Here is a 23,398-nt window from a genome sequence, read left to right on the forward strand (position 1 = left end):
AGTAAATGTGAATAAGAGCAAGGTTATTAGGTACAGTAGGGTTGAGGGTCAAGTCAGATGGGAGGTAAGTTTCAGTGGAGAGAAACTGGAGGAAGTAAAGTGTTTTAGATATCTGGAAGTGGATCTGGTAGCGGATGGAACCATGGAAGTGGAAGTGAATCATAGGGTGGGGGAGGGGGCCAAAATCCTGGGAGCCTTAATGAATGTGCTTCACTGCTTCTAACAATTTGCTTCCCACACCATATATTCTTAGTACATTCCCCAGAGCATCTCTATCAACTCTATCATATGCCTTCTCCAGATGCATAAATGCTACATACAAATCCATTTGCTTTTCTAAGTATTTCTCACATACATTCTTCAAAACAAACACCTGATCCACACATCCTCTACCACTTCTGAAACCACACTGCTTTCCCCAATCTGATGATCTGTACATGCCTTCACCCTTTCAATCAATACCCTCCCATATAATTTACCAGGAATACTCAACAAACTTATACCTCTGTAATTTGAGCACTCACTCTTATCCCCTTTGCCTTTGTACAATGGCACTATGCACGCATTCCGCCAATCCTCAGGCACCTCACCCTGAGTCATACATACATTAAATAACCTTACCAACCAGTCAACAATACAGTCATCCCCTTTTTTTAATAAATTCCACTGCAATACCATCCAAACCTGCTGTCTTGCCGGCTTTCATCTTCCGCAAAGCTTTTACTACCTCTACTCTGTTTACCAAATCATTTTCCCTAACCCTCTCACTCTGCACACCACCTTGACCAAAGCACCCTATATCTGCCACTCTATCATCAAACACACTCAACAAACTTTCAAAATACTCCATCTCCTTCTCACATCACCACTACTTGTTATCGCCTCCCCATTTGCGCCCTTCACTGAAGTTCCCATTTGCTCCCTTGTCTTACGCATTTTATTTACCTTCTTCCAAAACATCTTTTTATTCTCCCTAAAATTTAATGATACTCTCTCACCCCTACTCTCATTTGCCCTCTTTTTCAACTCTTGCACCTTTCTCTTGACCTCCTATCTATTTGTTTTATACATCTCCCACTCAAATGCAATTTTTCCCTGCAAAAATCGTCCAAATGCCTCTGTCTTCTCTTTCACTAATGATCTTACTTCTTCATCCCAACACTCATCACCCCTTTCTAATCAACCCACCTCCCACTCTTCTCATGCCACAAGCATCTTTTGCGCAATCCATCACAGATTCCCTAAATACATCCCATTCCTCCCCCACTCCCCTTACTTCCATTGTTCTCACCTTTTTCCATTCTGTACTCAGTCTCACCTGGTACTTCCTCACACAAGTCTCCTTCCCAAGCTCACTTACTCTCACCACCCTCTTCACCCAAACATTCACTCTTCTTTTCTGAAAACCCATACAAATCTTCACCTTAGCCTTCACAACATAATGATCAGACATCCCTCCAGTTGCACCTCTCAGCACATTAACATCCAAAAGTCTGTCTTTCGCGCGCCTGTCTATTAACACGTAATCCAATAACGTTCTCTGGCCATCTCTCCTACTTACATGCGTATACTTATGTATATCTCGCTTTTTAAACCAGGTATTCCCAATATATATATATATATATATATATATATATATATATATATATATATATATATATATATATATATATATATATATATATATATATATATATATATATATATATATATATATATATATATATATATATATATATATATATATATATATATATATATATATATATATATATGTATATATTTTTTTTTTTATACTTTGTCGGTGTCTCCCGCGTTTGCGAGGTAGCGCAAGGAAACAGACGAAAGAAATGGCCCAACCCCCCCCCCCCATACACATGTACATACACACGTCCACACACGCAAATATACATACCTACACAGCTTTCCATGGTTTACCCCAGACGCTTCACATGCCTTGATTCAATCCACTGACAGCACGTCAACCCCTGTATACCACATCGCTCCAATTCACTCTATTCCTTGCCCTCCTTTCACCCTCCTGCATGTTCAGGCCCCGATCACACAAAATCTTTTTCAATCCATCTTTCCACCTCCAATTTGGTCTTCCTCTTCTCCTCGTTCCCTCCACCTCCGACACATATATCCTCTTGGTCAATCTTTCCTCACTCATTCTCTCCATGTGCCGAAACCATTTCAAAACATCCTCTTCTGCTCTCTCAACCACTCTCTTTTTATTTCCACACATCTCTCTTACCCTTACGTTACTCACTCGATCAAAACACCTCACACCACACATTGTCCTCAAGCATCTCATTTCCAGCACATCCATCCTCCTGCGCACAACTCTATCCATAGCCCACGCCTCGCAACCATACAACATTGTTGGAACCACTATTCCTTCAAACATACCCATTTTTGCTTTCCGAGATAATGTTCTCGACTTCCACACATTCTTCAAGGCTCCCAAAATTTTCGCCCCCTCCCCCACCCTATGATCCACTTCCGCTTCCATGGTTCCATCCGCTGCCAGATCCACTCCCAGATATCTAAAACACTTCACTTCCTCCAGTTTTTCTCCATTCAAACTCACCTCCCAATTGACTTGACTCTCAACCCTACTCTACCTAATAACCTTGCTCTTATTCACATTTACTCTTAACTTTCTTCTTCCACACACTTTACCAAACTCAGTCACCAGCTTCTGCAGTTTCTCACATGAATCAGCCACCAGCGCTGTATCATCAGCGAACAACAACTGACTCACTTCCCACGCTCTCTCATCCCCAACAGACTTCATACTTGCCCCTCTTTCCAAAACTCTTGCATTTACCTCCCTAACAACCCCATCCATAAACAAATTAAACAACCATGGAGACATCACACACCCCTGCCGCAAACCTACATTCACTGAGAACCAATCACTTTCCTCTCTTCCTACCCGTACACATGCCTTACATCCTCGATAAAAACTTTTCACTGCTTCTAACAACTTGCCTCCCACACCATATATTCTTAATACCTTCCACAGAGCATCTCTATCAACTCTATCATATGCCTTCTCCAGATCCATAAATGCTACATACAAATCCATTTGCTTTTCTAAGTATTTGCAACATACATTCTTCAAAGCAAACACCTGATCCACACATCCTCTACCATTTCTGAAACCACACTGCTCTTCCCCAATCTGATGCTCTGTACATGCCTTCACCCTCTCAATCAATACCCTCCCATATAATTTACCAGGAATACTCAACAAACTTATACCTCTGTAATTTGAGCACTCACTCTTATCCCCTTTGCCTTTGTACAATGGCACTATGCACGCATTCCGCCAATCCTCAGGCACCTCACCATGAGTCATACATACATTAAATAACCTTACCAACCAGTCAACAATACAGTCACCCCCTTTTTTAATAAATTCCACTGCAATACCATCCAAACCTGCTGCCTTGCCGGCTTTCATCTTCCGCAAAGCTTTTACTACCTCTTCTCTGTTTACCAAATCATTTTCCCTAACCCTCTCACTTTGCACACCACCTCGACCAAAACACCCTATATCTGCCACTCTATCATCAAACACATTCAACAAACCTTCAAAATACTCACTCCATCTCCTTCTCACATCACCACTACTTGTTATCACCTCCCCATTTGCGCCCTTCACTGAAGTTCCCATTTGCTCCCTTGTCTTACGCACTTTATTTACCTCCTTCCAGAACATCTTTTTATTCTCCCTAAAATTTAATGATACTCTCTCACCCCACCTCTCATTTGCCCTCTTTTTCACCTCTTGCACCTTTCTCTTGACCTCCTGTCTCTTTCTTTTATACATCTCCCACTCAATTGCATTTTTTCCCTGCAAAAATTGTCCAAATGCCTCTCTCTTCTCTTTCACTAATACTCTTACTTCTTCATCCCACCACTCACTACCCTTTCTAAACAACCCACCTCCCACTCTTCTCATGCCACAAGCATCTTTTGCGCAATCCATCACTGATTCCCTAAATACATCCCATTCCTCCCCCACTCCCCTTACTTCCATTGTTCTCACCTTTTTCCATTCTGTACACAGTCTCTCCTGGTACTTCCTCACACAGGTCTCCTTCCCAAGCTCACTTACCCTCACCACCCTCTTCACCCCAACATTCACTCTTCTTTTCTGAAAACCCATACAAATCTTCACCTTAGCCTCCACAAGATAATGATCAGACATCCCTCCAGTTGCACCTCTCAGCACATTAACATCCAAAAGTCTCTCTTTCGCACGCCTGTCAATTAACACGTAATCCAATAACGCTCTCTGGCCATCTCTCTTACTTACATACGTATACTTATGTATATCTCGCTTTTTAAACCAGGTATTCCCAATCATCAGTCCTTTTTCAGCACATAAATCTACAAGCTCTTCACCATTTCCATTTACAACACTGAACACCCCATGTATACCAATCGTTCCCTCAACTGCCACATTACTCACCTTTGCATTCAAATCACCCATCACTATAACCCGGTCTCGTGCATCAAAACCACTAACACACTCATTCAGCTGCACCCAAAACACTTGCTTCTCATGATCTTTCTTCTCATGCCCAGGTGCATATGCACCAATAATCACCCACCTCTCTCCATCAACTTTCAGTTTTACCTATATTAATCGAGAATTTACTTTCTTACATTCTATCACATACTCCCACAACTCCTGTTTCAGGAGTATTGCTACTCCTTCCCTTGCTCTTGTCCTCTCACTAACCCCTGACTTCACTCCCCAGACATTCCCAAACCACTCTTCCCCTTTACCCTTGAGCTTCGTTTCACTCAGAGCCAAAACATCCAGGTTCCTTTCCTCAAACATACTACCTATCTCTCCTTTTTTCACATCTTGGATTACATCCACACACATTTAGGCACCCCACTCTGAGCCTTCGAGGAGGATGAACACTCCCCGCATGACTCCTTCTTCTGTTTCCCATTTTAGAAAGTTAATACAAAGAGGGGAGGATTTCTGGCCCCCCGCTCCCGTCCCCTCTAGTCGCTTTCTACGACACGCGAGGAATACGTGGGAAGTATTCTTTCACCCCTATCCCCAGGGATAATATACATATATATATATACATACACACATACACACACATACACATACATACGCACATATACACACACACACACATACATATATATATACATATGAAAAATGTAAGAAACAATTTAGAAAACTGAAACTTTTAGCTTGAAATGAATGAAAAAATGAATATCACATAATGGTTTAACCTCTGGCTATGGAAAAAGGAAATGTATAATTTATTTACACAAACGTCAATAGCAGTTCTCATCAATTTAACCACTGTATCAATAAGCTTCAATGTCTGAGCTACATTTTTCTCCAATTTCACTATTTTCTTGTCAAAACACCATGTATGAAAACTATCACTCCAGTAACACAACTATAAACATTTACTTCCCCTTTAAAAAGGGGAATATATATATATATATATATATATATATATATATATATATATATATATATATATATATATATATTTCTTTCTTTTCTTTCAAACTATTCGCCATTTCCCGTATTAGCGAGGTAGCGTTAAGAACAGAGGACTGGGCCTTTTTTGGAATATCCTCACCTGGCCCCCTCTGTTCCTTCTTTTGGAAAAAAAAACCGAGAGGGGAGGATTAAATATATATATATATATATATATATATATATATATTTTTGCTTTGTCGCTGTCTCCTGCGTTTGAGAGGTAGCGCAAGGAAACAGACGAAAGAAATGGCCCAACCCCCCCCCCATACACATGTATATACATACGTCCACACACACAAATATACACACCTACACAGCTTTCCATGGTTTACCCTAGACGCTTCACATGCCCTGATTCTATCCACTGACAGCACGTCAACCCCGGTATACCACATTGATCCAATTCACTCTATTCCTTGCCTTCCTTTCACCCTCCTGCATGTTCAGGCTCCGATCACACAAAATCTTTTTCACTCATCTTTCCACCTCCAATTTGGTCTCCCACTTCTCCTCGTTCTCTCCACCTCCGACACATATATCCTCTTGCTCAATCTTTCCTCACTCCTTCTCTCCATGTGCCCAAACCATTTCAAAACACCCTCTTCTGCTCTCTCAACAACGCTCTTTTTATTTCCACACATCTCTCTTACCCTTACGTTACTTACTCGATCAAACCACCTCACCCCACACATTGTCCTCAAACATCGCATTTCCAGCACATCCATCCTCCTGCGCAGAACTCTATCCATAGCCCACCCCTCGCAACCATATAACATTGGAACCACTATTCCTTCAAACGTACCCATTTTTGCTTTCCGAGATAATGTTCTCGACTTCCACACATTCTTCAAGGCTCCCAGAATTTACCCCCCTCCCCCACCCTATGATCCACTTCCGCTTCCATGGTTCCATCCCCTGCCAGATCCACTCCCAGATATCTAGAGCACTTTACTTCCTCCAGTTTTTCTCCATTCAAACTTACCTCCCAATTGACTTGACCCTCAACCCTACTGTACCTAATAACCTTGCTCTTATTCACATTTACTCTTAACTTTCTTTTTTCACACACTTTACCAAATTCAGTCACCAGCTTCTGCAGTACTCACATGAATCAGCCACCAGCGCTGTATCATCAGCGAACAACAGCTGACTCACTTCCTAAGCTCTCTCATCCCCAACAGACTTCATACTTGCCCTTCTTTCCAAAACTCTTGCATTCACCTCCCTAACAACCCCATCCATAAACAAATTAAACAACCATAGAGACATCACACACCCCTGCCGCAAACCTACATTGACTGAGAACCAATCACTTTCCTCTCTTCCTACACGCACACATGCCTTACATCCTCGATAAAAACTTGTCACTGCTTCTAACAACTTGCCTCCCACACCATATATTCTTAATACCTTCTACAGAGCATCTCTAGCAACTCTATATATGCCTTCTCCAGATCCATAAATGCTACATACAAATCCATTTGCTTTTCTAAGTATTTCTCACATACATTCTTCAAAGCAACCACCTGATCCACACATCCTCTACCACTTCTGAAACCACACTGCTCTTCCCCAATCTGATGCTCTGTACATTCCTTCACCCTCTCAATAAATACCCTCCCATATATATATATATATATATATATATATATATATATATATATATATATATATATATATATATATATATATATATATATATATATATATATATATATATATTGGTTCTCAGTAAATGTAGGTTTGCGGCAGGGGTGTGTGATGTCTCCATGGAGCGTTATTGGTTTACGTGTTAATTGACAGGTGCGCGAAAGAGAGACTATTGGATGTCAATGTGTTGAGAGGTACAACTGGAGGGATGTCTGATCATTATCTTGTGGAGGCGAAGGTGAAGGTTTTTAGAAGGTTTCAGAAAAGAAGAGAGAATATTGGGGTGAAGAGATTTAGTGAGAGTAATTGAGCTTAGCAAGGAGACTTTTGTGAGGAAGTACCAGGAGTGACTGAGTACAGAATGGGAAAAGGTGAGAACAAAGGAAGTAAGGGGAGTGAGGGAGGAATGGGATGTATGTAGGGAAGCAGTGATGCTTGCGCAAAGGATGCTTGTGGCATGAAAAACGTGGGTTGGTGGGTAAAACTGAAAGGGTAGTGAGTGGTGAAAAGAATATGTAAGATTATTAGTGAAAGGGAAGAGAGGCATTTGGACGATTTTTGTGGAGAAATAATGCAAATAAATGGGAGACGTATAAAAGAAAGAGGCAGGAGGTGAACAGAAAAGAGCAAGAAGTGAAAAAGAGGGCAAATGAGAGTTGGGGTGAGAGAGTATCTTTAAATTTTAGGGAGAATAAAGAGACGTTTTGGAAGGAGGTAATTAAAGTGCGTAAGAAAAGGGAACAAATGGGAACTTGAAGGGGGCTAATGGGGGCTAATGGGGAGGTGATAACAAGTAGTGGTGATGTTAGAAGGAGATGGAATGAGTATTTTGAAGGTATGTTGAATGTCTTTGTGATAGAGTGTCAGTTATAGGGTGTTTTGGTCGTGGTGGTGTGCAAAGTGAGAGGGTTAGGGAGAATGATTTGGTAGAGAAGAGGTAGTAAATACTCTGCGGACGATGAAAGCCGGCAAGATAGCGGGTTTCGATGGTATTGCAGTGGAATTTATTAAAAAAGTGGGTGACTGTTTTGTTGACTGGTTGGTAAAGTTATTTAATGTATGTATGACTCATGGTCAGGTGCCTGAGGATTTCGGGATGCTTGCATAGTGCCATTGTAAAAAGGCAAAGGGGATAAAAGTGAGTGCTCACTTTACTGAGGTATAAGTTTGAGTATTCCTGGGAAATTATATGGGAGGGTATTGATTGAGAGGGTGAAGGCATGTACAGAGCATAAGATTGGAGAAGAGCATGTGGTTTCGGAAGTGGTAGAGGATGTGTGGATCAGGTGTTTGCTTTGAAGAATGTATGTGAGAAATACTTAGAAAAGCAAATGGATTTGTATGTAGCATTTATGGATCTGGAAATGGCATATGATAGAGTTGATAGAGATGCTCTGTGGAAGGTATTAGGAATATTTGGTGTGGCGGGAATGTTGTTAGAAGCAGTGAAAAGTTTTTATCGAGGATGTAAGGCATGTGTACGTGTAGGAAGAGAGGATAGTGATTGGTTCTCAGTGAATGTTGGTGAATGTTGGGTTGTGTGATGTCTCCATGTTTGTTTAATTTGTTTATGGATTGGGTTATTAGGGAGGTGAATGCAAGAGTTTTGATAAAAGGGGCAAGTATGCAGTCTGTTGTGAATGAGAAAGCTTGGGAAGTGAATCAGTTGTTCGGTGATGATAATAGCACTGGTGGCTGATTCGTGTGAGAAACCGCACAAGCTGGTGGCTGAGTTTGGTAAAGTGTGTGAAAGATGAAAGTTAAGAGTAAATGTGAATAAGAGCAAGGTCATTAGGTAGAGTAGGGTTAAGGGACAAGTCAACTGGGAGGTAAGTTTAAATGTAGAAAAATTGGAGGAAGTGAAGTGTTTCAGATATCTGGGAGTGGATTTGGCAGCGGATGGAACCATGGAAACGAAAGTAGTTCATAGGTTGGGGGAAGGGGTGAAAGTTGTGAAAGCGTTGAAGGATATTTGGAAGTTGAGAGCATTATCTCGGAAAGCAAAAATGGGTATGTTTGAAGGAATAGGGGGTCCAACAATGCTCTATAGTTGCGAGGCGTGGGCTGTAGATGGAGGTGTGCGAAGAAGGGTGGATGTGCTGGAAATGAGATGTTTGAGGGCAATATGTGGTATGAGGTGCTTTAATCGAGTAAGTAGTAATAGGGTAAGCGAGGTGTGTGGTAATAAAATGATTGTGGTCGAGAGAGCAGAAGAGGGTGTTTTGAAATGTTTTGGTCTCATTGAGAGAATGAGTGAGGAAAGATTGATCAAGAGGATATATGTGTCAGAGGTGGAGGGAACGAGGAGAAGTGGAAGACCAAATTGAAGGTGGAAAGATGGAGTGAAAAAGATTTTGAGTGATCGGGGCCTGAATATGCAGGAGGGTGGAAGGCGTGCAAGGATTAGAGTGAACTGGAACGATTTGGTATACCGTTTTCGACGTGCTGTCAATGGGTTGAACCAGGGCGTGTGAAGCGTCTGGGGTAAACCATGGAAAGTTCTGTGGGGCCTGGATGTGGAAAGAGAGCTGGGGTTTCGGTGCATTATATATTACAGCTAGAGATTGAGTGTGAATGAATGTGGCCTTCTTTGTCTTCTCCTAGCGCTACCTCACACACATGCGGAGGATGGGGTTGTTATTTCATGTGTAGCGGGGTGGCGATGGGAATGCATAAAGGCAGTCAGTATGAATTATTTACATATATATATATATATATATATATATATATATATATATATATATATATATATATATATATATCTTTTTCTTTCATACTATTCCCCATTTCCAGCGTTAGCAAGGTAGCGTTAAGAACAGAGGACTGGGCCTCTGAGGGAATATCCTTACTTGCCCGCGTTCTCTGTTCCTTCTTTTGGAAAATTAAATAAACCGAGGGGGGAGGATTTCCAGCCCCCCCCCCCTCCCTCCCCTTTTAGTCGCCTTCTACGACACGCAGGGAATACGTGGGAAGTATTCTTTCTCACCTATCCCCAGATATATATATATATATATATATATATATATATATATATATATATATATATATATATATATATATATATATATATATATATATAATGGGATGAAGAAGTAAGATTATTAGTGAAAGAGAGTGAAAGAGAGAGGCATTGGGACGATTTTTGCAGGGAAAAAATGCAAATGAGTGGGAAATGTATAAAAGAAAGAGACAGGAGGTCAAGAGAAAGGTGCAAGAGGTGAAAAAGAGGGCAAATGAGAGTTGGAGTGAGAGAGTATCATTACATTTTAGGGAGCAAAAAAAATGTTCTGGAAGGAGGTAAATAAAGTGCGTAAGACAAAGGAGCAAATGGGAACTTCAGTGAAGGGGGCTAATGGGGAGGTGATAACAAGTAGTGGTGATGTGAGAGGGAGATGGAGTGAGTATTTGGAAGGTTTGTTGAAAGTGTTTGATGATGGAGTGGCAGATGTAGGGTGTTTTGGTCGAGGTGGTGTGCAAAGTGAGAGGGTCAGGGAAAATGATTTGGTAAACAGGGAAGAAGTAGGAAAAGCTTTGCGGAAGATGAAAGCCGGCAAGGCAGCAGGTTTGGATGGTATTGCAGTGGAATTTATTAGAAAAGAGGGTGACTGTATTGTTGACTGGTTAGTAAGGTTATCTAATGTATGTATGATTCATGGTGAGGTGCCTGAGGATTGGAGGAATGCGTGCATAGTGCCATTGTATAAAGGCAAAGGGGATAACAGTGAGTGCTCAAATTACCGAGGTATAAGTTTGTTGAATATTCCTGGTAAATTATATTGGAGGTTATTGATTGAGAGGGTGAAGGCATGTACAGAACATCAGATTGGGGGAGAGCAGTGTGGTTTCAGAAGTGGTAGAGGATGTGTGGATCAGGTGTTTGCTTTGAAGAATGTATGTTAGAAATACTTAGAAAAACAAATGGATTTGTATGTAGCATTTATGGATCTGGAGAAGGCATATGATAGAGTTATTGGAGATGCTCTGTGGAAGGTACTAAGAATATATAGTGTGGGAGGAAAGTTGTTAGAAGCAGTGAAAAGCTTTTATCGAGGATGTAAGGCATGTGTACTTGTAGGAAGAGAGGAAAGTGATTGGTTCTCAGTCAATGTAGGTTTGCGGCAGGGGTATGTGATGTCTCCATGGTTGTTTAATTTGTTTATGGATGGGGTTGTTAGGGAGGTGAATGCAAGAATTTTGGAAAGAGGGGCAAGTATGCAGTCTCTTGTGGATGAGAGAGCTTGGAAAGTGAGTTAGTTGTTCGATGATGATACAGCGCTGGTGGCTGATTCATGTGAGAAACTGCAGAAGCTGGTGGCTGAGTTTGGTAGAGTGTGTGAAAGAAGAAAGTTAAGAGTAAATGTGAATAAGAGCAAGGTTATTAGGTACAGTAGGGTTGAGGGTCAAGTCAATTGGGAGGTAAGTTTGAATGGAGAAAAACTGGAGGAAATAAAGCGGATGGAGCCACTCAAGCGGAAGTGAATCATAGGATGGGGGAGGGGACGAAAATCCTGGGATCCTTGAAGAATGTGTGGAAAACGAGAACATTATCTCCGAAAGCAAAAATGGCTATATTTGAAAGAGTAGTGGTTCCAACAATGTTGTATGGTTCCGAGGCGTGGGCTATGGATAGAGTAGTGCGCAGGAGGGTGGATGTGCTGGAAATGAGATGTTTTAGGACAATATGTGGTGTGAGGTGGTTTGATCGAGTAAGTAATGTAAGGCTAAGAGATATGTGTGGAAATAAAAAGAGTTTGGCTGAGAGAGCAGAAGAGGATGTTTTGAAATGGTTTGGACACATGGAGAGAATGAGTGAGGAGAGATTGACCAAGAGGATATATGTGTCAGAGGTGGAGGGAAAGAGGAGAAGTGGGAGACCAAATTGGAGGTGGAAAGATGGAGTGGAAAAGATTTTGAGTGATCTGGGCCTGAACATGCAGGAGGGTGAAAGGCGGGCAAGGAATAGAGTGAATTGGAGCAATGTGGTATACCGGGGTTGATGTGCTGTCAGTGGATTGAATCAGGGCATGTGAAGCGTCTGGGGTAAACCATGGAAAGGTGTTTAGGTATGTATATTTGCGTGTGTGGACGTATGTATATACATGTGTATGGGGGTGGGTTGGGCCATTTCTTTCGTCTGTTTCCTTGCGCTACCTCGCTAACGTGGGAGACAGCGACAAAAAAAAAAAAAGTATGTATATATATATATATATATATATATATATATATATATATATATATATATATATATATATATATATATATATATATATATATTTGAATGCAAAGGTGAGTAATGTGGCAGTTGAGGGAATAATTGGTATACATGGGGTGTTCAGTGTTGTAAATGGAAATGGTGAAGAGCTTGTAGATTTATGTGCTGAAAAACGACTGGTGATTGGGAATACCTGGTTTAAAAAGCGAGATATACATAAGTATACGTATATAAGTAGGAGAGATGGCCAGAGAGCGTTATTGGATTACGTGTTAATTGACAGGCGCGCGAAAGAGATACTTTTGGATGTTAATGTGCTGAGAGGTGCAACTGGAGGGATGTCTGATCATTATCTTGTGGAGGATAAGGTGAAGATTTGTATGGGTTTTCAGAAAAGAAGAGTGAATGTTGGGATGAAGAGTGTGGTGAGAGTAAGTGAGCTTGGGAAGGAGACTTGTGTGAGGAAGTACCAGGAGAGACTGAGTACAGAATGGAAAAAGGTGAGAACAATGGAAGTAAGGGGAGTGGGGGATGAATGGGATGTATGTAGGGAATCAGTGATGGATTGCGCAAAAGATGCTTGTAGAATGAGAAGCGTGGGAGGTGGGTTGATGAGAAAGGGTAGTGAGTGGTGGGATGAAGAAGTAAGATTATCAGTGAAAGAGAAGAGAGAGGCATTTGGACGATCTTTGCAGGGAAAAAATGCAATTGAGTGGGAGATGTATACAAGAAAGAGACAGGAGGTCAAGAGAAAGGTGCAAGAGGGGAAAAAAAGGGCAAATGAGAGTTGGGGTGAGAGAGTATCATTAAATTTTAAGGAGAATAAAAAGATGTTCTGGAAGGAGGTAAATAAAGTGCGTAAGACAAGGGAGCAAATGGGAACTTCATTGAAGGGCGAAAATGGGGAGGTGATAACAAGTAGTGGTGATGTGAGAAGGAGATGGAGTGAGTATTTTGAAGGTTTGTTGAATGTGTTTGATGATAGAGTGGCAGACATAGGGTGTTTTGGTCGATGTGGTTTGTAAATTGAGAGGGTTAGGGAAAATGATTTGGCAAACAGAGAAGAGGTAGTAAAAGGTTTGCGGAAGATGAAAGCCCGCAAGGCAGCAGGTTTGGATGGTATTGCAGTGGAATTTATTAAAAAAGAAGGTGACTGTATTGTTGACTGGTTGTTACGGTTATTTAATGTATGTATGACTCATGGTGAGGTGCCTGAGGATTGGCGGAATGCGTGCATAGTGCCATTGTACAAAGGCAAAAGGGATATGAGTGAATGATCAAATTACAGAGGTATAAGTTTGTTGAGTATTCCTGGTATATGGGAGGGTATTGATTGAGAGGGTGAAGGCATGTACAGAGCATCAGATTGGGGAAGAGCAGTGTGGTTTCAGAAGTGGTAGAAGTTGTGTGGATCAGGTGTTTGCTTTGAAGAATTTATGTGAGAAATACTTGGAAAAGCAAATGGATTTGTATGTAGCATTTATGGATCTGGAGAAGGCATATGATAGAGTTGATAGAGATGCTCTGTGGAAGGTATTAAGAATATATGGTGTGGGAGGCAAGTTGTTAGAAGCAGTGAAAAGTTTTTATCGAGGATGTAAGGCATGTGTACGTGTAGGAAGAGAGGAAAGTGACTGGTTCTCAGTGAATGTAGGTTTGCGACAGGAGTGTGTGATGTCTCCATGGTTGTTCAATTTGTTTATGGATGGGGTTGTTAGGGAGATGAATGCAAGAGTTTTGGAAAGAGGGGCAAGTATGAAGTCTGTTGTGGATGAGAGAGCTTGGGAAGTGAGTCAGTTGTTGTTGGCTGATGACACAGCGATGGTGGCTGATTCATGTGAGAAACTGCAGAAGCTGGTGACTGAATTTGGTAAAGTGTGTGAAAGAAGAAAGTTAAGAGTAAATGTGAATAATAGCAAGGTTATTAGGTACAGTAGGATTGAGGGTCAAGTCAATTGGGAGGTAAGTTTGAATGGAGAAAAACTGGAGGAAGTAAAGTGTTTTAGATATCTGGGAGAGGATCTGGCAGCGGATGGAACCATGGAAGCGGAAGTGAATCATAGGGTGGGGGAGGGGGCGAAAATCCTGGGAGCCTTGAAGAATGTGTGGAAGTCGAGAACATTATCTCCCAAAGCAAAAATGGGTATGTTTGAAGGGATAGTGGTTCCAACAATGTTGTATGGTTGCGAGGCGTGGGCTATTGATAGAGTTGTGCACAGGAGGGTGGATGTCCTGGAAATGAGATGTTTGAGGACAATGTGTGGTGTGAGGTGGTTTGATCGAGTAAGTAATGTAAGGGTAAGAGAGATGTGTGGAAATAAAAAGAGCGTGCTTGAGAGAGCAGAAGAGGTTGTTTTGAAATGGTTTGGGCATATGGAGAGAATGGGTGAGGAAAGATTGACCAAGAGGATATATATGTCGGAGGTGGAGTGAACGAGAAGTGGGAGACCAAATTGGAGGTGGAAAGATGGAGTGAAAAAGATTTTGTGTGATCGGGGCCTGAACATGCAGGAGGGGGAAAGGCTGCCGGGCAAGGAATAGAGTGAATTGGATCGATGTGGTATACCGGGGTTGACGTGCTGTCATTGGATTGAATCAGGGCATGTGAAGCGTCTGGGGTAAACCATGGAAAGTTGTGTGGTGCCTGGATGTGGAAAGGGAGCTGTGGTTTCGAGCATTATTGCATGACAGCTAGAGACTGAGTGTGAACAAATGTGGCCTTTGTTGTCTTTTCCTAGTGCTACCTCGCCCACATAAGGGGGGGAGGGGGATGGTATTCCATGTGTGGCGAGGTGGCAATGGAATGAATAAAGGCAGACAGTGTGAATTGTGTTCATGTGTATATATGTATGTGTCTGTGTGTGTATATATATATATGTGTACATTGAGATGTATGGGTATGTATATTTGCGTGTGTGGACGTGTATGTATATACATGTGTATGGGGGTGGGTCGGGCCATTTCTTTCGTCTGTTTCCTTTCGCTACCTCGCAAACGCGGGAGGCAGCGACAAAGCAAAATGAATAAATATAAATAGAGAATATTTATATATATATATATATATATATATATATATATATATATATATATATATATATATATATATATATATATAATTTTATACAAATCGTTTTCGTTAGGTCATTAGTCGTCCTTGCCATGTCACATAATATGGAAAATATTAGTATGGTAAAGGTTAATTCTAGGACTGATTATAGAATGATATCAACTCACCTAAATGAATTCTCGACCTGGCTCGAGATGTGAAAGATGAAAATGTATATAATAAATTTAAAGATACAGTGATACGTTTTTGGTATTACGATTGAATAAGGTTCTTAGAGACAAGTTTTTGTAGTTATCACCATTCATGTGCGAAACGCATAGTAAGGGTCAATATTGTCTTAGAAATATCTTTAATACTAGAAGGTGTTAAAGAATTTTCAGTTGGTGAATGTCAATTGAGGTTGATGTACTTAATGACCCTGGTAATTGATAGGCCTGAACCCCAAACAGCCAGGAAATTTCATCATCAGAAATAGTCTGAATCTTAAATACAAAGCATATGTGGTGTTGTTTCTGGAGGAAAATATATCAGTTGTAATATACTGAAAATTGTCTTTACTATCATTTGGTCGCTAGTAAACCTAAGTCTCGAGTACAGGACATTTCTCTGATCAAAGAGAAAATAATACACTTGAAGGAGTCCGGGAGAAAGGGGCACACTTAACAGATGTGTTAAGAACCAAGCCACGAAAGGAAATATAGAAATATCAGATATTGTTTATTTATAGGTTCAAAGGGTCGGTGATGACTCTATAACTTATGCATATATTACAAATGAAAAATTGCCATTGACCACAGTGGTAGCATTGCTAAATGTGTCACCAATAACAATTCAGTTGACTCATACAAGAAGACACTAATTGACTGTTTCCATTTGGTATATGTATAGTGACTAGAGAAAAATGAAACTGTCTTAGAACTTTTCAGCAGGTAACCTTGATTCATGATGTATCTGCTTCAGGTAATTACATCTCTCTCTCTCTCTCTCTCTCTCTCTCTCTCTCTCTCTCTCTCTCTCTCTCTCTCTCTCTCTCTCTCTCTCTCTCTCTCTCTCTTTTATTTACCACCCGTCGTGCTCACTAACAGCAGAATCAATCACACAATGAACACTTTCACAGCCGAGTAAGTGGAGGCTGGGAGAGGCGACGAGTGGCGGAGTATTGATGGAACCGCTGGGTTGTTCAATCGCTTGGCCGAGAAGGACTCAATTATCAGCCAGCCCTTGGCTTGGCTCGCAGGACAATCACTGCGATTGCCAACAGACAAACGAACAGGCATCATTTTTGTGGATGACAGATTGCACTGTCCACGTGTTTATAGATGGTTTGACCAGCAGTCAAGTGGTAAAGCCAAGACTGACCAGCATTGCATTAGGAATAGTGAAGTTGAATTATCTCGTACTATACCATACGTATTTATTAGGGATGAAAAACGAAATCTCATGATGATGCAATAGAATTCAAACAACATTGATGTAAGTTCCAGTAAATGTACTGGCTAAGAGATGAAAACGAAAAATATTTTCGTATAATCATTCTCACTATGGATAAATATACATTGACTACCTATTTACTGGCCATATATATGTAGGGGTATAAAGAAAGACAAAATAGTAATAGTTATTTGACAGTTGATGATGAACAAGTAAGATCACCATGTGGGCCCATGAGCCGTGGTTTAAGTAAAACCCCTTGATAAGAACATTGATAACCCAACTAAGCCAATGGACTGCCAAGCCTACTGTGACCACTCACTTTCCTAATAGCGGTTGAAGAAATAATATGGTAAGCTAGTAATAACTAAAACACCCTAATTCACAACTGTAAGGAAAATTTAGGATAAAAACATCCTGTAACTAATCACAAGTAAGCTAGGTCATTCACTATAGAACTCATGTGCAAAGGAATATCTATGGAAAAATGCCCATAGAATAGCAGTAAACTGTAATTCCTGCCACACAATATGATACTGACTAACGGCTGTGCTCATTCACTGGTATTGAAAGTTCACTAAGGGGGCATCAGGTGGTTATATCTGTCCTTACATTGCATAGGACTAACAGCTTCCTGGAATCTTTGGTCAGTGACGAGCTATGCCCTTCCGGTCAGGTTGGCCTCGACATGCGTTGCACATGCAGGTAGGGAGGCGCACGCGGCGCTCACAGGGTACATCCTCGGTACTGGACACGGTTTCCGTCCACACACTGATAAAGATTCACTCTCGGCCCTTACTGTTGACGCTCTTCCACCACTGTTGCTCGGCCCCTAAGAATCACTTTCGACACATAATGTTGACGCTTTGCTATGACTGTTTCTCGACCCTCCAACTGTGGCTTGGTTGCTACTATTATTCGACCTACATTGCAGCCCTGTCAGAATTAAAGTTATCAGAGTTTCTTATAGACATAGTACTGGCTCTTAACCCTTAGAAGGGGACGAGTCTTGCACAATTTTCAAAGTCATCATGTGTGAAAGAGCAACGTAAAGCTTACCGGATTCGTGGTAGATAAAAGCGTTATTGCTTCCGGGCTTCAGCAAAGTGATTTCTCCCTGTGCTCAACCGATGTTCACTAACGTTCTCTCCTCTATTCTACGTGTTGTAGGATGCCTTTTTTCATGATAGCTGAGACGACGCGGGGAGCTTGTGCCCTGTTAAAGGCCATCCCATTAACATTACATATACATATATAAATATATATATATATATATATATATATATATATATATATATATATATATATATATATATATATATATATATATATATATATATATGTATATATATATATATATATATATATATATATATATATATATATATATATATATATATATATATATATATATATATATATATTTCTTTCTTTTCTTTCAAACTATTCGCCATTTCCCGCATTAGCGAGGTAGCGTTAAGAACAGAGGACTGGGCCTTTGAGGGAATACCCTCACCTGGCCCAATTCTCTGTTCCTTCTTTTGAAAAAAAAAAAAAGAGAGGGGAGGATTCCTATATATATATATATATATATATATATATATATATATATATATATATATATATATATATATATATGTATATCATGTATAATGCACCGAAACCATTGCTCCCTTTCCACATACAGTCCCTACAAAGCTTTCAATGGTTTACCCCAGACGCTTCAGATGCCCTGGTGCAATCCATTGACAGCACGTCCACCCCGGTATACCACGTCGTTCCAATTCACGCTATTCCTTGCACGCCTTTTACCCTACTGCATGTTCAGGCCACGATCACTAAAAATCTTTTTCACTCCATCTTTTTACCTCCACTTCCCGATCACTCCACCTCTCACACATATATCCTATTTGCCAATCTTTCCTCACTCATTCTTTCCATGTGACCAAACCATTTCCAAGCACCCTCTTCTGCTCTCTCAACCGCAATCTTTCTATTACCACATATCTCTCATACCCTTTCATTACTTACTCGATCAAACCACCTCACACAACATATTCTCCACAAATATCTCATTTCCAGCACATCCACCCTCCACCGCAAAACTCTATCTATAGCCTACGCCTCGCAACCATACAACATTGTTGGAACCACTATTCCTTCAAACATACCCATTTTTGTTTTCCAAGATAATGTTCTCGACTCCCATACATTTTTTCAACGCTCCCAGAACTTTCGCCCCCTCCCCCAACCTATGATTCACTTCCGCTCCCATGGTTCCATTCGCTGCCAAATCCACTCCCAGGTATCTAAAACATTTCACTTCTTCCAGTTTTTCTCCATTCAAACTTACCTCCCAGTTGACTTGTCCCTCAACCATACTGTACCTAACAACCTTGCTCTTATTCACATTTACTCTCAGCTTTCTTCTTTCACACGCTTTACAATGCTCAGTCACCAGCTTCTGCAGTTTCTCACCCGAATCAGCCATCAGCGCTGTATCATCAGCGAAAAACAACTGATTCACTTCCCAGGCTCTCTCATCCACGACAGACTGCATACTTGCCACTCTTTCCAAAACTCTTGCATTCGCCAACCTAACAACCAAATCCATAAACAAATAAAACAACCATGGAGACATCACACGCACCTGCAGTAAACCAACATTCACTGAGAACCAATCACTTTCCTCTCTTCCTACACGTATACATGCCTTATATCCTCGATAAAAACTTTTCATTGCTTCTAACAACTTACCTCCCACACCATATATTCTTAATACTTTCCAAAGAGCATCTCTATCAACTCTATCATACGCCTTCTCCAGATCCACAAATGCTACATACAAATCTATTTGCTTTTCCAAGTATTTCTCACAAACATTTTTCAAAGCAATCACCTGATCCACACATCCTCTACCACCTCCGAAACCACACTGCTCTTCCCCAATCTGATGCTCAGTACATGCCTTCACCCTCTCAATCAATACCCTCCCATATAATTTACCAGGAATACTCAACAAACTTATACCTCTGTAATTTGAGTACTCATTCTTATCCCTTTGCCTTTGTACAATGGCACTATGCAAGCATTCCGCCAGTCGTCAGGCACCTCACCATGAGTTATACATACATTAAATAACCTTACCAACGAGTCAACTATACAGTTACCCATTGTTTAATATATTCAACTGCAATACCATCCAAACTCGCTGCCTTGCCGGCTTTCATCTTCCACAAAGGTTTTACAACCTCATCTCTGTTTACCAAATCATTCTCCCTAACCCTCTAACTTTGCACCCCACCACGACCAAAACACCCTATATCTGCCACTCTATCATAAAACACATTCAACAAACCTTCAAAATACTCACTCCATCTCCTTCTCACATCACCACTACTTGTTATCACCTCCCCATTAGCCCCCTTCACTGATGTTCCCATTTATTCCCTTGTCGTACGTACTTTATTTACCTCCTTCCAAAACATCTTTTTATTCTCCCTAAAGTTTAATGATAATCTCTCACCCAACTCTCATTTGCCCTCTTTTTCGCCACTTGCACCTTTCTCTTCGCCTTCCGCCTCTTTCTTTTATACATCTCCCATTCATTTCCATTATTTCTATGCCAAAATTATCCAAACCCTCTCTCTTACCTTTCACTAATAATCTTACTTCTTCATGCCACCACTCACTACCCTTTCTTATCTGCCCACCTCTCACGTTTCTCATGCCACAAGCATCTTTTGCACAAGCCATCAATGCTTCCCTAAATACATCAAATTCCTCCCCCACTCCCCGTACTTCCATTGTTCTCACCTTTTCCATTCTGTATTCAGTCTCTCCTGGTACCTCCTCACACAAGTCTCCTTACCGAGTTCACTCACTCTCACCACTCTCTTTACCCCAACATTCTCTCTTCTTTACTGAAAACCTCTACAAATCTTCACCTCCGCCTCCACAAAATAATGATCAGACATCCCTCCAGTTGCACCTCTCAGCACATTTATATCTAAAAGTCTCTCTTTCGCGCGCCTATCAATTAACACGTAATGCAATAACGCTCTCTGGCCATCTCTCCTACTTACATATGTATACTTATGTATATCCCTCTATTTAAACCAGGTATTCCAAAGCACCTGTCCTTTTTCAGCACATAAATCTACAAGCTCTTCATCATTACCATTTACAACACGGCACACCCCATGTACACCAATTATTCCCTCAACTGCCACATTACTCACATTTGCATTCAAATCACCCATCACTATAACCCGGTCTCGTTCATCAAAACTACTAACACACTCACTCAGCTGCTCCCAAAATACTTGCCTCTCATGATCTTTCTTCTCATGAACAGGTGCATATGCACCAACAATCACCAATATCTCTCCATCCACTTTCAGTTTTACCCATATAAATCTAGAGTTTACTTTTTTGCACTATATGATATACTCCCACCACTCCTGTTTCAGGAGGAGTGCTACTCCTTCCCTTGGTCTTATCCTCTCAATAACCCCTGACTTTACTCCCAAGATATTCCCAAACCACTGTTCCCCTTAACCATTGAGCTTCGTTTCACTCAGAGCCAAAACATCCAGGTTTCTTTCCTCAAACATACTACCTATCTCTCCATATCATCTCAACTTGGTTTCATCCACACACGTTTAGACACCCCAGTCTGAGCCTTCGAGGAGGATGAGCACTCCCTACGTGAATCTTCTTCTGTTTCCCCGTTCAGAAGGTTAAAATACAATGATGGGAGGGTTTCTACGGTAGGTGAGGAATGCGTGGGAAGTATTCTTTCTCCGCTATCCCCAGGGATAATACAAATAAATATATATATATATATATATATATATATGTATATATATATATATATATATATATATATACATATGTATATATATATACATATATATATATATATATATATATATATATATATATATATATATATATATATATATATATATATATATATATATATATATATACATGGAGAGAATGAGTGAGGAAAGATTGACCAAGAGGATATATGTGTCGGAGGTGGAGGGAACGAGGAGAAGAGGGAGACCAAATTGGAGGTGGAAAGATGGAGTGAAAAAGATTTTGTGTGATCGGGGCCTGAACATGCAGGAGGGTGAAAGGAGGGCAAGGAATAGAGTGAATTGGAGCGATGTGGTATACCGGGGTTGACGTGCTGTCAGTGGAGTGAATCAAGGCATGTGAAGCGTCTGGGGTAAACCATGGAAAGCTGTGTAGGTATGTATATTTGCGTGTGTGGACGTATGTATATACATGTGTATGGGGGGGGGGGGGGTGGGCCATTTCTTTCGTCTGTTTCCTTGCGCTACCTCGCAAACGCGGGAGACAGCGACAAAGTATAATAAAAAAAATATAAATATATATTTGATCGAGTAAGTAATGTAAGCGTAAGAGATATGTGTGGAAATAAAAAGAGCGTGGTTGAGAGAGCAGAAGAGGGTGTTTTGAAATGGTTTGGGCACATGGAGAGAATGAGTGAGGAAAGATTGACCAAGAGGATATATGTGTCGGAGGTGGAGGGAACGAGGAGAAGTGAGAGACCAGATTGGAGGTGGAAAGATGGAGTGAAAAAGATTTTGAGTGATCGGGGCCTGAACATGTAGGAGGGTGAAAGGCGGGCAAGGAATAGAGTGAATTGGATCGATGTGGTATATCGGGGATTGAATCAGGGCATGTGAAGCGTCTGGGGTAAAACATGGAAAGCTGTGTAGGTATGTATATTTGCGTGTGTGGATGTATGTATATACATGTGTATGGGGGTGGGTTGGCCCATTTCTTTCGTCTGTTTCCTTGTGCTACCTCGCAAACGCGGGAGACAGCGACATATATATATATATATATATATATATATATATATATATATATATATATATATATATATATATATATATATATATATATATATATATATGAATATATATATATATATATATATATATATATATATATATATATATATATATATATTATCTATTTATTTTGCTTTGTTGCTGTCTCCCGCGTTTGCGAGGTAGCGCAAGGAAACAGACGAAAGAAATGGCCCATCCCACCCCCATACACATGTATATACATACACTTCCACACACACAAATATACATACCCATGCTTCTCAATGTACACATATATATATACACACACAGACACGTACATATATACACATGCACACAATTCATGCTGTCTGCCTTTATTCATTCCTATCGCCACCTCGCCACACATGGAATACCATCCCCCTCCCCCCTCATGTGTTCGAGGTAGCGCTAGGAAAAGACAATAAAGGCCCCATTCGTCACACTCAGTCTCAAGCTGTCATGCAATAACGCCCGAAACCACAGCTCCCTTTCCACATCCCGGCACCACAGAACTTTCCATGCTTTACCCCAGACGCTTCACATGCCCTTATTCAATCCACTGACAACACGTCGACCCCGGTATACCAAATCGATCCAATTTACTC

This window comes from Panulirus ornatus, chromosome 69 (genome assembly GCF_036320965.1).
Source record: "Panulirus ornatus isolate Po-2019 chromosome 69, ASM3632096v1, whole genome shotgun sequence".
Lineage (NCBI taxonomy): Eukaryota > Metazoa > Arthropoda > Malacostraca > Decapoda > Palinuridae > Panulirus > Panulirus ornatus.